This window comes from Lycium barbarum, chromosome 9, assembly GCF_019175385.1.
Source record: "Lycium barbarum isolate Lr01 chromosome 9, ASM1917538v2, whole genome shotgun sequence".
NCBI lineage: Eukaryota > Viridiplantae > Streptophyta > Magnoliopsida > Solanales > Solanaceae > Lycium > Lycium barbarum.
In genome coordinates this window covers 106,980,131-106,994,134 of record NC_083345.1, presented here as the reverse complement: position 1 = coordinate 106,994,134, position 14,004 = coordinate 106,980,131, and positions in this window count along the sequence as shown.

Sequence of the window (14,004 nt, the reverse complement as noted above, 5' to 3'; positions counted from 1 at the left end):
GTGAAAAAGATGATGAAAATTTTGCTGAAGGAGATGAAGAAAATGAAGAAAATGCTGAAGGAGATGAAGAAGAAGGAGATGAAGAAGAAGTAGGTGAAGAAGAAGAAGGAGATGAAGAAGAAGTAGGTGAAGAAGACGGAGATGAAGGGGATGAAGGAGCTAAAGGGGATGAAGGAGGTGAAGAAGATGCAGAAACTGAAAATGGTAATGGAGAAGAAGAAGAATCAACAGATCAGACCTTGGCCGAGTTAAGAAGAAAAAGGAAACATAATGTGGATGCCAATCTTGTTGAGTCTTCTAGTATTGCCACAGATCCCAATAGACCTTCGATTGAGGAGGTCGTCAAGAGTTTCAGCATTGAAAAGTATGGCGTGACGATGCCGCTGAATGGAAATAAGGATTTATCCGGTGATTTTGTGGTTAGATCAACCATGGGCAAGGGCTTTGACACCTTCAGGGGAATTCTCCGGCAGCAGGGGTTGGAGAATTTCTTTAGGGCTAGCTGCTTTGGGCTCTATTTAGATTTGCCTGGAGATACCGGTGCCCGATTTCAAATGACAATGGTTTCTGAGCTTTTGAAGCGTAAGATTATTTGTGATAGAAAGGATGAGATTTGGATCAATTACTGTGGCATGTCGGTTTGCTTTGGCATGAAGGAGTTTGCCATAGTTACCGGATTGAGATGTTATCCTTGTGAGCCTCTTCCTACTATTGTATTAACCAAGCCAGCCCGGACGTCCAAGGCAGCTAAGAAAGCAAAGGGTTCCAAAGCTAAGAAAGGGTTCCAAAGCTAAGAATGATGTCTCTTTGGTAAACTTAGTGGGAAAGAGCTACATTCAAAAGAAATTGTTGCAAGACTTGGAGTCCAAAACTTTCTCAAAAAAGCACAAGGAGGCACTGTGCTTAGTTTGGTTTGTGCACAGTGTTCTTTGGGCAAGAGACGTAAACTACAACATACCGCTTGGATTGATTAAAGTTGCTGAGGACTATGATGCCTTCAACAACTATGCCTGGGGTTTTCAAAGCTTTAGCTTGACTGTTGAATATTTGATAAAGGATTTGAAGCCAACGGGGAAGACACAAAACCTATATGGCTTCCCTTGGGCTTTCATGGTAAATTTTCTTTAATGTTTTACCTTTTTTTTATTTATTTCAATCACTATTTTGATTTTTGATGGCATCTTTTTTTCTAGGCTTGGGCATTTGAAGCCATTCCTCACCTCAGGCATCAAGTCAAGGAATACTCCGAAGAAGTTACCTATCCAAGAATTCTTAGATGGCTCACTGCCAGGAACAACACAAAATTGAGTATTGACCTTTTCAACCCCCCCTAAGGAAGCTGTAAGCATTAGAACACAATAGATGACTAGGTGTTGCAACAACTTTTATAATATGCTGCAACAACACATGCATCTGTTGCAACAAGTTATGCATCTGTTGGACAATGTCCAACAAATGATTAACCTGTTGCAACAAGTTACCCAACAGATGAATATGTTATAACATGCAACTAGTTTTTTACAACAGATGAGTAACCTGCTGCAACAAGTTACCCATCTATTGGAAAATGTCCAACAGGTGATAAACCTGCTGCAACAAGTTGACAATCTGTTGGACAATTTCCAACAAGTACCACAGTTGTTGCAACATATCACTTTATTTGCTAATTTGATAACTTCTGAATCTGTTACAGTAAGTTTTTACTACAAGTACAATAATCTGTTGCAACAAATTACTAATCTGTTGTACAATATCCAACAGATGAGCAACCTGCTGCATCAAGTTACCCATCTGTTGGAAATTTTCCAACAGATGAGATACCTGCTGCAACAAGTTACCTATCTGTTGGACATTGCCCGACAGATGTGTAACCTTTTGCAACAACCTGATAACTTATTTTAAATAAGTTTTGCTTTTTATGATTTAGCACCATTATGATATATCTACTTTCTTATTGTAGGTTGTGAACCCATGGCTTGTCCCAACAATAAGAGAGTTGGAGATGCCATGCCTTGTCACCTTTGTGCCCATAGAATCTGTGCCTGACAGATTGATTGATGGGTTCAAAGGGGAATTGGCTGGAGTGACAGCCATCACTAGGGTTGATGATGTTGTAGCTGGTAGTGGTGGTCATGTTGTCGGTGGTCATGTTGTTGTTGGTGCTGGTGGTGATGTTGCCATTGATGCTATTGGTGGTGCTGATACTGTTGGTGGTGTTGTTCAGCCTGTTGATGTTGTTGTTGTTGTTGGTGGTGGTGGTGATGATGTCCCAGCAAGTATTGCTGGGGAAAAATTAAGAGATGATGATGCTAATATTGGTGGATTTACTCCAGTTCCTGGATTGAGTGATTTTTCCGAATTTGGTGGTAATTTTAGTGGTGGTGGATTGAGTGGTAGAAGATTTGCTGATGTTGGTGCCGGTACTTCTAAGGTGCCCTCATGTGCTTGTGAGTGCACCACTTGCAAGGACAAAATGGATAGTTTGATTAGAAAGGTGGAGGAATTGGTGCAGGCCTAAGAAGCCACAAACACTTCTATGCAGAGGTTGATATCCAAGAGGGGTATCAAACCATCAAAGAATCTTTCCTCACCTTATACTCCTGTTCATGTTCGGAGGAGGGGCAAAGCAACTGCCAAGGCACTTGCATCAGTTAGATCAAGAAGATCTGTTGCTACTGCGAGTAAGTCAATTGAGACTCCTCTTCTTGATATTGGGCCAAAAGTGCTAAAGAAGGTGGACATTTTCAAACCTGTACATGCCCAAAAGAATGAAAAAGGTTGAGACTGCAATCAAGTCCAAAAAGAGTGGGATAACCATGTACTCAATGCATGAATTTGGAGCAGCAGACTTCAAGGCTCTGACAAACATGGAAATTTGGTGGGAGGATTGGGTAAGTTTCAACACTTGTATATATCTATCTAATTCAGTATGTTGTTGCAACAAGTAGATAATCTGATGCAACAAGTTAACTAGCTGTTGCAACAGTTCTTTTATTTTGTTGAATCTGCTTCACCAAGTTAACTAGCTGTTGCAATAAGTAGATAATCTGTTGAATCTGTTGCACCAAGTAACTAACTGTTTTACTACTTTTACTTTAGTATGTAGATGAAGTCCTGCTTCTAATGCGTATGAGACAAATCAATTTCCCTGAGTACTATGATTCCACTGACATAATCCTGGACCTCAACTTTTACAACAACATGTCCAAGAGGTACGCAGAATTGACAAAAGAGAGTACAATTCCAAATGTCGTGCCTCTGAAGGTTAGACTTGCTGAATTCAAGTGGGATGATGATATGGTCGATTATTGTAAGGGTGTCAGACCCTGCCCGGGAGGCTGCTCGTGGGCTGGTGCAAAGAGGGTTTTAACAGTAATGAATATTAATGCCACACATTTTATCACTCTCGAGTTCATGATTGAAGAGGGAGTGGTAAATGTGTATGACTGCAACGTTCCTGTCTACGAAGAATCTGATTTCTTTTGTTTCATGGAGCCGATAATGGAATTGTGGCCTAAGTTTGTCACACCCTCGACGAGGAGTATGACAGGCTCCGACCCGTAGGCCGAAGTCGCATGACTTAACTGTTATTTGGACATCACATACCATAACTCAAGAACATCTGCTCACGGAAGTGGGCCAACATAAAAGTATTCGATAAATCAACACACATGTACATCTGCGGACCGGCAAGGTCGCTACAACATAAAGTATATCGTAAAGCCGACAAGGCTATCAGAAAAACATCGAGAAACCAAAACAAGGCCGACAAGGCCATACTTAACATTTACATACCCCACAATGTCCATGAGCCTCTAAGAGTATACATATGAATATATATTACACTAACAGAAAAATACCTAAAGATAGCAAGCCCGGAGTAGTGGTACTTGCTAACACCGCTGAAGCTGGAAATCCTACTGCGGTTGCTCCTCAACAAATCTGTCAGAGCCTCCAGCACGAAATGCAGCGTCCCGTGCAAGGGACGTCAGTACGGATAAAAGTACTGAGTATGTAAGGCAGGAGGGCAACAACATAATTAAGATAAAATGTGACATTAATATAGGCAGAAGAAATCTGAACATCTGGAAGTAGAACAACATGCAATGCATGATAAAATCATTTGTATGCTTATATATACATATATGTACGTAATAGATAGTATCCATGCCCGGCCGTAAGGCTCGGTGTTATATATGTAAAATCATGTCTGACCATTAAGGCTCGGTGTTATCATCATTAGCCCGCGTCCGGGGCAATATCATAACATGCCCACTGCAGTGGTGTGCGCATCTACGCGCCATGCCCGGCCGACTATAGCGCGGCACGGTGTAGTAAAATAGTGCAATACATTTATATATACAATGCATGAGAAGCCAATAATCTGACATGTGTAGTAAAGTAGTGCATTACAGTTATTTATATGTATCTACCATTGTTGGGTCCGAACCGGGAAAAACTGTGCAGGATTCCGCTTTCCTTCCGCGATGCGGATAGAAAGCGCAATGTCCTGAAGGCTTCTGTACAGGACTTCGCTTTTTTAATAAGATGTCAATAATCTGATCTTGGCCTTTCGGAGTGACATAAGGGCGGAAGCCTCCGAATAGCTTATGGAATTCGTAACGAGTCTAAGGAAGTAATCGATAATGATAAATCGAATAATACTTTAAGAATCATCAAAATGGCAAGATATTAAGATTGAATTACAAGGCATAGGAATAGAGCGGATCTGTTATGGAGCGCTCATGTCTATGTTCTCATTGGATTCGTGCCAAAGAAAAAGGAGACACGAGCACCTTACATACCTTATCCGTCGAGCCACCACTTAAGAATTCCTTACGCCGAAGTTTGCCCTTCACCCGAGCCTATATATAGAGAAATATATCATTAATCATACTTTCATTGCATTTCCATCAACTTATAAGTACTAATTTATGGAAGTCTAATTTGGTTTACAAAAATTTGGGCAGCATTTCCCCTATATCGTCGACTTCCTCCAAACACCAAAACAACTTCCAAACAATACCAACAACATCAACAACAACATCCTCAACATTCTACAAGACAAATATATGTATTTTCATCCAAAATCTTCTTCACACCTCAATCCCTAAGCCAACAACATCAATACAATAAACTACAACTCTTATTCTTGTAACTATTCCTTAATCAATGTTAATAAGAAAAAGATTCAATGATTCATACCTTATATTCACTAAAGTGACAAGATCTTCAATATCCCCTTGTTTCCAAGCTCACTCCAACACAAAACGATATGGAAATCGTGACTACAAGTTATCCGGACTTCGATTAGTATTCCGTAGCTTGGATCTTACTCAAAATCCTTACTTCTATGTGGTATTTAAGACCCCTTTTGTTGCTGAAATTTCTAAAACATGTTAGAGAGTTTTTGATGAATAAAAATGGGGGGTTTCACCCTTTATATAGTGGCTGAGGCGGCAGCACTGTAGCAGCCCTGTTTCTGCGCTGATAGCTCAGTTTGTAACATCTATAATTCTCTACGTCGATGTCCTATCGATGATCGGTTTATTGCATTAGAAACTAGACTCGACGAACTTCATTTTAGGATTTTGAAACACCTTAAAACTCCCAATATACATGGAGATATACCCCTCCAAAGTTGACTAAAAATCCTGTTTTAAATTTTTGACAAACTTATTTTCCTTGATCTGCTTGGTCCCAAAGTCTTTCATAGCTTATTATATGAACTCAAACCCTCGTAACCATGAGATAAATGCTCCACGTCTAGACTTAAACAACTAACGCCTAATAGATTTCACTTACACGACTACGAGGTGTAACAAAGTTATTGCAACAGAGTAGAATGTTCGCACACTTGCTTGCAAAGTTACTCAATGAATCGTGGGAATTCAATAGGCTACAGAATCTCCCCTGCAATGTCACTAGTAAGGCATGTGGTTCGTGGTCAATTGCTTTTATGGAGGCTTTACTTACCGGCACAACTGTGACAAAACCCGAAAGTCTAATCAGCGACAACTCTGTAGGGAGGATGCAATGGAGATGGGCATTAGGTGTCATTGAAAAGGTGTTGGAGCCCTAAGATGGGTTGATAAACAGTTCATTGATTTTGCGTTTTTTGGAGCCAAAATGTGGCCTGTTGAACAATTTAAGTATATATTAGGAGTTTTTTTTATGACATTATGTAATTTAAGTATATATTAGGTGTTCAGTACTTTTCTAAGACATTTTGTTAAGTATATATTAGGTGTTCATTATTTAAGTTGTGTTCAATACATTATGTTCAGTGGTTTCAGTAGTTTTAAACAAGTCACAAAATCTAACAGCTGTTGAAGAAGTTGCAACAACTGACCCATCTGTTGCAACAAGTTTTTAAATATGTTGCAACGGATGAGTAAGTTGTTGCAACAAGTTGGTAATTTGTTGCAACAGATGGTTCAGTTGTTGCAACATATGGGTCAGCTGTTGTGACAAATCTAACTGTTGTTGAAGAAATTGCAACGACTAACTCATCTGTTGCAACAAGTTTGTAATTTGTTGCAACAAATGAGTCAGTTGTTGCAACAAGATGTAAATTTGTTGCAACAGATGGTTCAGTTATTGCAATATATGGGTTAGTTGTTGCGATAAATCTAATTGTTGTTTTAGAAGTTGCAACAAGTTGATAATCTATTGCAATAAGTTTGTGATCTGTTGCAACAGATGAGTTAGTTGTTGCAACAAATCTTTCAATTGTTGAAGAAATTGCAACAACTAACTCATCTGTTGCAACAAGTTTGTAATTTGTTGCAACAGATAGGTTAGTTGTTGCAACATATTATGAACTTGTTGCAACAAGTACACTATCTGTTGTAACGGATGAGTAACCTGTTTAAAAGCTTCACATTTAGTAAACAATAAGTATTATTGGTTTTCCTGACTCAGAATACCATCAAATTGGTTAGGAACATTTAGTAAACAGTAAATGTCATTTGTTTTCGTTATTTACACCTAAATATGGGTGAATCAAGTAGTTCTCATCAAATTACACCAACGATCGCTCGATTTGGGAAGTATACGCTTAGTTGATCATATGTCCTGACTCAGAATACCATCAAATTGGTTAGGAACATTTATTAAACAATAAATATCATTGGTTTTCATTGTTTACACCTAAATATGGGTGAATCAAGTAGTTCTCATCAAATTACACCAACGATCGCTCAATTGGAGAAGTATACGCTTAGTTGATCATATGTCCTGACTCAAAATACCATCAAATTGGTTAGGAACATTTAGTAAACAATAAATGTCATTGGTTTTCGTTGTTTACACCTAAATATGGGTGAATCAAGTAGTTCTCATCAAATTACACCAATGATCGCTCGATTTGGAAAGTATACGCTTAGAATTTCCCATCAAATCAATGAAATTACCGTCTAATCCATTAAGGATGTTAGTAGATAAGTATATTGATCACTAAATATCATTGAATCCCTTTGTTTAACACTAAATATCATTGGTTCCCTCTGTTAATAACTAAACATATGTGACTTATATCCTAGTTGTTGCAGCAATTTCATGATCTGTTACAGCAATTACATAATCTGCTGCAGCAATTGCATAATCAGTTGCAGCAGTTGCATAACCTGTTGCAACAAGTACATAATCTGTTGCAGCAGTTGTATAACCTGTTGCAACCAGTACATAATATGTTGTAGCATGTAACATAGCTATTGAACAAGTCATATCACTTGTTGGATGAAACAACTCATTCCATTTGTTGGATGAAACAAGTTAAGGACTTTCTGCAACAACTCATTTCATTTGTTGTAAAAACTCAAAACACTATAGGAACTTACTGTAACAAGTCATGTCACTTGTTGGAAAACCAAGTTAAGTTAGTTTCTGCAACAAGTCCGATTACTGGTTGGCAAAATCCCAACAAGTTACACAGCTGTTGCAACAGAATTTTTACTTGGTGAAAACTGTTCAGAAATTGCAAAACCACAGAACATACATTGGTGATTTGAGCAAGATCAACATATCATTTAAACCAATTTTACTAACAGAAACAACATAAAAATGTCATAAAATCCAATTTCACAAACACAAACAATAGTAATTATTATTACAAGACATTGCAAATTTAACAACTAGGGAACAATTCGGTTTGGGCATGTAGTTTTTTTATGGCCAGCTGTTTTGCACATGGAGCATTTGTTTTTCCTCGTTGCAAGTGATTCCCCGATTCCACGCCTCCCCTTTGTCCGTCTTCTTCCCGGTTTGCTCGGATCAACATGTGGAGGAGGTATTTCTCTCTCTAAAATCTTCATAGGAACTTCCCAAGATTCTTCAGAAGGCACGGGATTCATTTCCTCACAATATGCAATTATGTAATTCTCCACCCTGTAATATGGAGATGAGTAGTCATAAATCCGCCTTCCAAAGTCTTCACCATATTGGACTCGAAGCGCTGCCATAGCATGTGGGCAAGGTATTTTGTCCAGGTTAAAAATCTACAAGTACAAGATCTTCTTTGCAGATCGACTATTGCAACTGAACCGTGACCGATGACGCTGAACTTGTAGTTGGCAATTTGATGGGCCAATAACTTATTACCCAAGTTGACAAATTTTGATATTTTTTTCCATTAAGGGAACAAAGATGGTTGGTGAGTCGATGAACTCCATACGCCTCTCATGAAATTTCTCAGTAAACCTCCTGTTTATGGAATCAAATAGAGCAGTAATGGGAAATTCTCTTTCAACATTGAACATTGAGTTCAGCGACTCAGCAGCGTTTGTCATCATAAAATTATACCGGACAAAACAAACATATTAGTGTTGGAACATGTGGATGAGGCTCAGCTGTGTCAAAAATCACAACAAGTACAATATCTGCCGCAATAAGTTACCTATTAGTTGCAACAAATACGTTATTTGTTGGAAACAGAAGTGTGAAAATACCTATTTCCGGGGCAGATTGCCCTGCTCCATTTGTAGAATCCAGCACGTTCAAGATGTTCGGCGGCCCCAGGAACCAAATCTCAGATTTGATTGAAATGGTCATTAAAGACATCAATATTGTACGCTTTTGCTGCTTTATAAAATTGAGATACGACCGCCCCATTGTGAAAGGTGGTTCTCAGATTTTCCCCTAGGTGCCTTATGCAAAAACCATAATGACATGTAGGGAAAACAATTGAAACCGCCTTTTTGATACTTGGATATCTATCAGATATTATGCACAACTCAGAGGTATCCTGTATATAGCTTCTCATTTGTTCAAAAAAATATTTGTACGAAGCATCACACTCCTTGTCCACTACACAAAATGCCACTGGAAAAATATGATTCTTCGCATCTTGTGCAACTGCTGACAACAACACTCCTTCGTACTTGCTCCTCAAGAATGTCCCATCGATAGCTATGACTTTTTTCATTTGCGCAAAACCAAGCATCCAAGCCTTATAGGCTACAAAAAAGTACTTGAACTTCCCTTTTCATCAACCTTCAATGCCGTCTTACTTCCTGGATTTGCAGAACGAAGCATATAACGTACGCATCAAGCACCGCATACCCGTGCTCATGTGTCCCCCTTGTCAAAGCCTTTGCAATCTCCATGCCCTTCCAGACCTTCCAATAACTTACCTTACAACCCAAATCTGTACGAATTGATTGACTCATATCTTTTGTAGGTGGGCCTTTACCGTAAGGAAACTTATCTTTGAAGTATTCACCAATGACTTTCGCAGTAGCGTGTGGATTATGGCTCGTAATGTGCTCAGAACCACATGTGTGATGCTTTATGTAGGTTCTGATACAAAATCTGTCAGAACTTAAAAGCTTCACAGCCCTCAGCCACTACTTGCACTCCGAATGTACACATATGAAGCAATACACAGTACGCGAATTAATCACCTTCTTAATTCGAAAATCTTTCTTCAAGCAAGCAAGTTTCAACCAAGTGGATAGTTCTTCCTTGTTCTTGAATGACATTCCTTTATAAAAGCCTGTTTCATCATCTTGAACATGGCTAGACTGTATTGATTTTGTAGTGCCCACTGTATTGCTCGCAACTTCGGGTATAGGAATCGGGTCAGCCCCATTTCCATTATCTGGGATATCCACATCCACCCCATCTAATTCATCATTTAACACATCTTGTTGGTCTTGAGATAAATTGTGGTTCTCTACCGGGCTTCCAACAACGTATACCCTTACAATGGGCCTAGCTACATCATTCAAATAAGCACGCAAACGAACCTGATCAGTTATCTTAAATGGCAAGACCTTCTGATTTTCAAAAAAGTTGTGCATGTAAGTGATGGCAAGATCTTTTGGTTCACAAGTTAATTCGCAATAGGTGATGATTAGGTTCACAAAATCATCGAACATAACATCTCTTTGGACAGTCATCGCTATCGTCTCTAACATGTCACTTCCCTTCCATCGCCAAATATATCGATTGTTCTTCTCGATCCATTCACCATGACAATCAACCCCTATTGTTAGTGAGTCCCCCATTAGTGGTGTTCGAGGTACCTGAAGATATTTTGTTTAACAAAAAATTGGTCATGAGAGTACATACCAATCTATAACAAAATGAAACAGTTGCAGCAGTTGTTCCAACAGATTATTGACTTGTTGGAACAAGTAGACTACTTGTTGCAACAGGTAATAAAATTATTGCAACAAGTCACTAATCTGTTGGAGTCAGCTTCAGTTTTTTTGGGGTAATTTTTCAGACTGTTGAAGATGTCCAACAAATTATCGAGTTGTTGCAACAAGTGTATTACTTGTTGCAACAAGTAGTACACTTGTTGCAGCAAATCAATAATCTGTTGGAAGCAGCTTCAGTTTTTTGGGTTCTGTTTCAGATAAAAACTGAAGCTGACTCCAACAGATAGTTGAGTTGTTGTAACAAGTGGAACACCTGTTACAACAACTATACAACTTGTTGCAGCAAGTCAATAATCTGTTGGAAGCAGCTTCAGTTTTTTGGGTTACGTTTCAGACAAAAATTGAAGCTGACTCCAATAGATAGTTGAGTTGTTGCAACAAGTGGAACACCTGTTGCAACAACTATACAACTTGTTGCAGCAAGTCAATAATCTGTTGGAAGCGGCTTCCGTTTTTTGGGTTCTGTTTCAGACAAAAACTGAAGCTAACTCCAACAGATCGTTGAGTTGTTGCAACAAGTGGAATACCTGTTGCAACAACTCACTCAGTTGTTGCAGGTTATTTATTAAACAATTACAACAATTTCATAATCTGTTGTAGAAGTTGCAACAACCACATTATATGTTGCAACAACTACAACAACTACTGTAAGTTGTTGGAAAATCAGTAGATTTATACCCAAGTGAAAAATTGAAATAAAACAACATTGTTGTACTTACCAAATGAGTGGAAAACACTTATGAAGTAATTGCCAGTGCTACACCAACAAAACCCAGTCAAAAAATTGCAAAATCGGGTGGTCACATTTTTTTCTTTCTTGAGCAACAATGGCGGATGAAGAAGAAGAAGAAGAAGAAGAAGAAGAAGAAGAAGAAGAAGAAGAAAGCATAACAATGGAATGAGTTATGAAGTAATTCCCAGTGCTACACGAATGAAATCCAGTCAAAAATTTGCAAAATCAGGTGGTCTTATTTTTTTCTTTCTTGAGCAATCCAGTCGAGACGAAGAAGAAGAAGAAGAGGAAGAAGAAGAAGAAGAAGAAGAGGAAGAAGAAGAAGAAGAAGAAGAAGAAGAAGAAGAAGAAGAAGAAACGAGCAGCAGAATAAGAAGAAGAAGAAGAAGAAACGAAGCAAAATAGAAGAGCCAAAAATGGTGGAAACGGCGCAGGCAAACAGAAAATTTGGCGCGTTGTTTTGGCTCTGTAGGGTTTATATGGGTTGGGTCAAAGTGTTAAAAATAAAACTTGAGGGGCAAAGTGTAAAAAACAAAGCTTAGGGTCAAAGTGTTAAAATATAACTTTGGGGTGAGTCAAAACTCTCTAATCACTAATCCAAAATTTATCACCCCTACTCAATTAAAAAAACTAGAGTTACCCCAACTCAATTTTAAAACCTATTTGTCACCTATAATTAAAAGGCCCTTCGGAAACCCCCGGTTTGAATGGTCATTAATGTATTCCTCATTTTTTTTCTTTTTTTTTCCAATTTTCAAAAATACACTTTTAAAAATAAAATTCCTAGCTTCCTCTTCGTTTAATTTTGATTGTTCCTTCTTCTCCTTGTACAAAATACTTTTTATTTAATAATATTTTTATATTATTTTAAGAATTTATTATTAATTTAACAAAAACTATTGATAAAAAAAGCATTAATGGCTTATTTTTAATTTATTTTTTTGGTAACTCTTAAACAATCTTTCTATCCCGACAAAAGGTATCTGGGTATGTTTTTGTTGTTTTTGGCAACTCGTAATTTCAATGCTTCTATTTCGGCAATTAATACTTATCACCTATTTTCAGTTAGTTACCACCAAAGGATATGATGCAGCAGCTGGGGCTGCTCCTCCCTCCACCAGAGGTCTCGAGTTTAAGCCCTTGGTATGGAAAGATCCTTTGTAGGAAGCGCTTCCCCGCGAATCCGAATTAATCAGGCTCAAATGCGAGTACCGGGTTCCGGATGGAAAACCAAAAAAAAATAAAAAATCAGTTAGTCAACCCAAAGGGCTCTACTCTCTTGAGTTCTGATTGAAGTACAGGAACCTCTTATGCCTCGTTTCATCCATGTTTTATAACTAATATTATTCTTTCAAATGTTTTATGACCAATTGTTGGAAGACTACGTTACAACTGTAGGAAATTGTTTACTATTTGATATTTATTAGTTTATTTAGTTAATGTCTAAATAGAATCTATAGTCAAAAGTATGTAGGAATATGTTTTCTAGTTTCTAATCAAAGTAGATTTTACATTATTATAAATAGGGGTATTACTACATATTTTCTTGTAGCGGACAATTGTAGAGTTTTATGAGATTTTGAGTAAAATTAACTTTCATTAAGTGCTGCCTTCCATAAAATTTACACGAGAAAAGAGAAGTTGCTCGTTATTATTTCAATTAATCGAGTAATTAATGAATTTGTTTGTGTTTCACCCAATTATAAAGTAGTAGTAGTAGAAAAGATAATGAGTTCTGTAAAAAAATTGACTGCAACAGCAAAGGTATTTAGTCTTTAATGGTCCAAGATAGCGAACATTGTTCCGCGGTCATGAAAGAAGATTTGTAGGTATAAATATCAGATTTTGTGGTTAGCTTCATTATTTAATACTTTAATTGTAACATGAGTCTACTATGCTTATTTGGATATCTAACGCCCAATGATTAATGAAACTTTTAGAGACAGATTTTCATTCGTATTTTATATTGTAAAGTACAACATATACTTGATATTTTGAATAATCACAAGTCATTTCAAAAGGAGGAGTTTAATTGTACAAGTGTTTAATTATTAAACTGTAACTATTTACGGCATATTATGACATATTTCGTCTATTTTATTATGTAACTATTTATAATTTTTATTTTTATTTTCTTTAGTTGAAGAAGCTTAAATTAATTAATTTAAAACACAATTTAATCACAATTTTATTTAAATTCGGGCCAATTGTTAAGTGGTTATTTGAATTTTTGTTAACCGTGCAAAATCTAGTTTCAATTTAAACAAATTTGTTTATTTGTTCAAAATGAGGCTATGATTTAAAGGCGAAAATGTCCAATTTTCTAAGGCCCAAATCTGACCCAATTCTCAAACTATTCCTCAATTCAGAACTTTAAAAAAAGATCAATTCGAGTGTTCCACGTCAGCATCACACGGATGTGTGTTTCTTTCCATCTCATCTTAGTTGTTGATCAAATGATCAACATCCCTTTTTTTTTCTTTCTTTATTTCCCATATTTACACGCACACCATTTGATCACTTTTGATCAACGGTTCAGCTTTGTTTTTCATTAATTATATAAGCGCTTTTCTACCCTTTTGTCAATTTCTCTTTCTCATCTCTCTC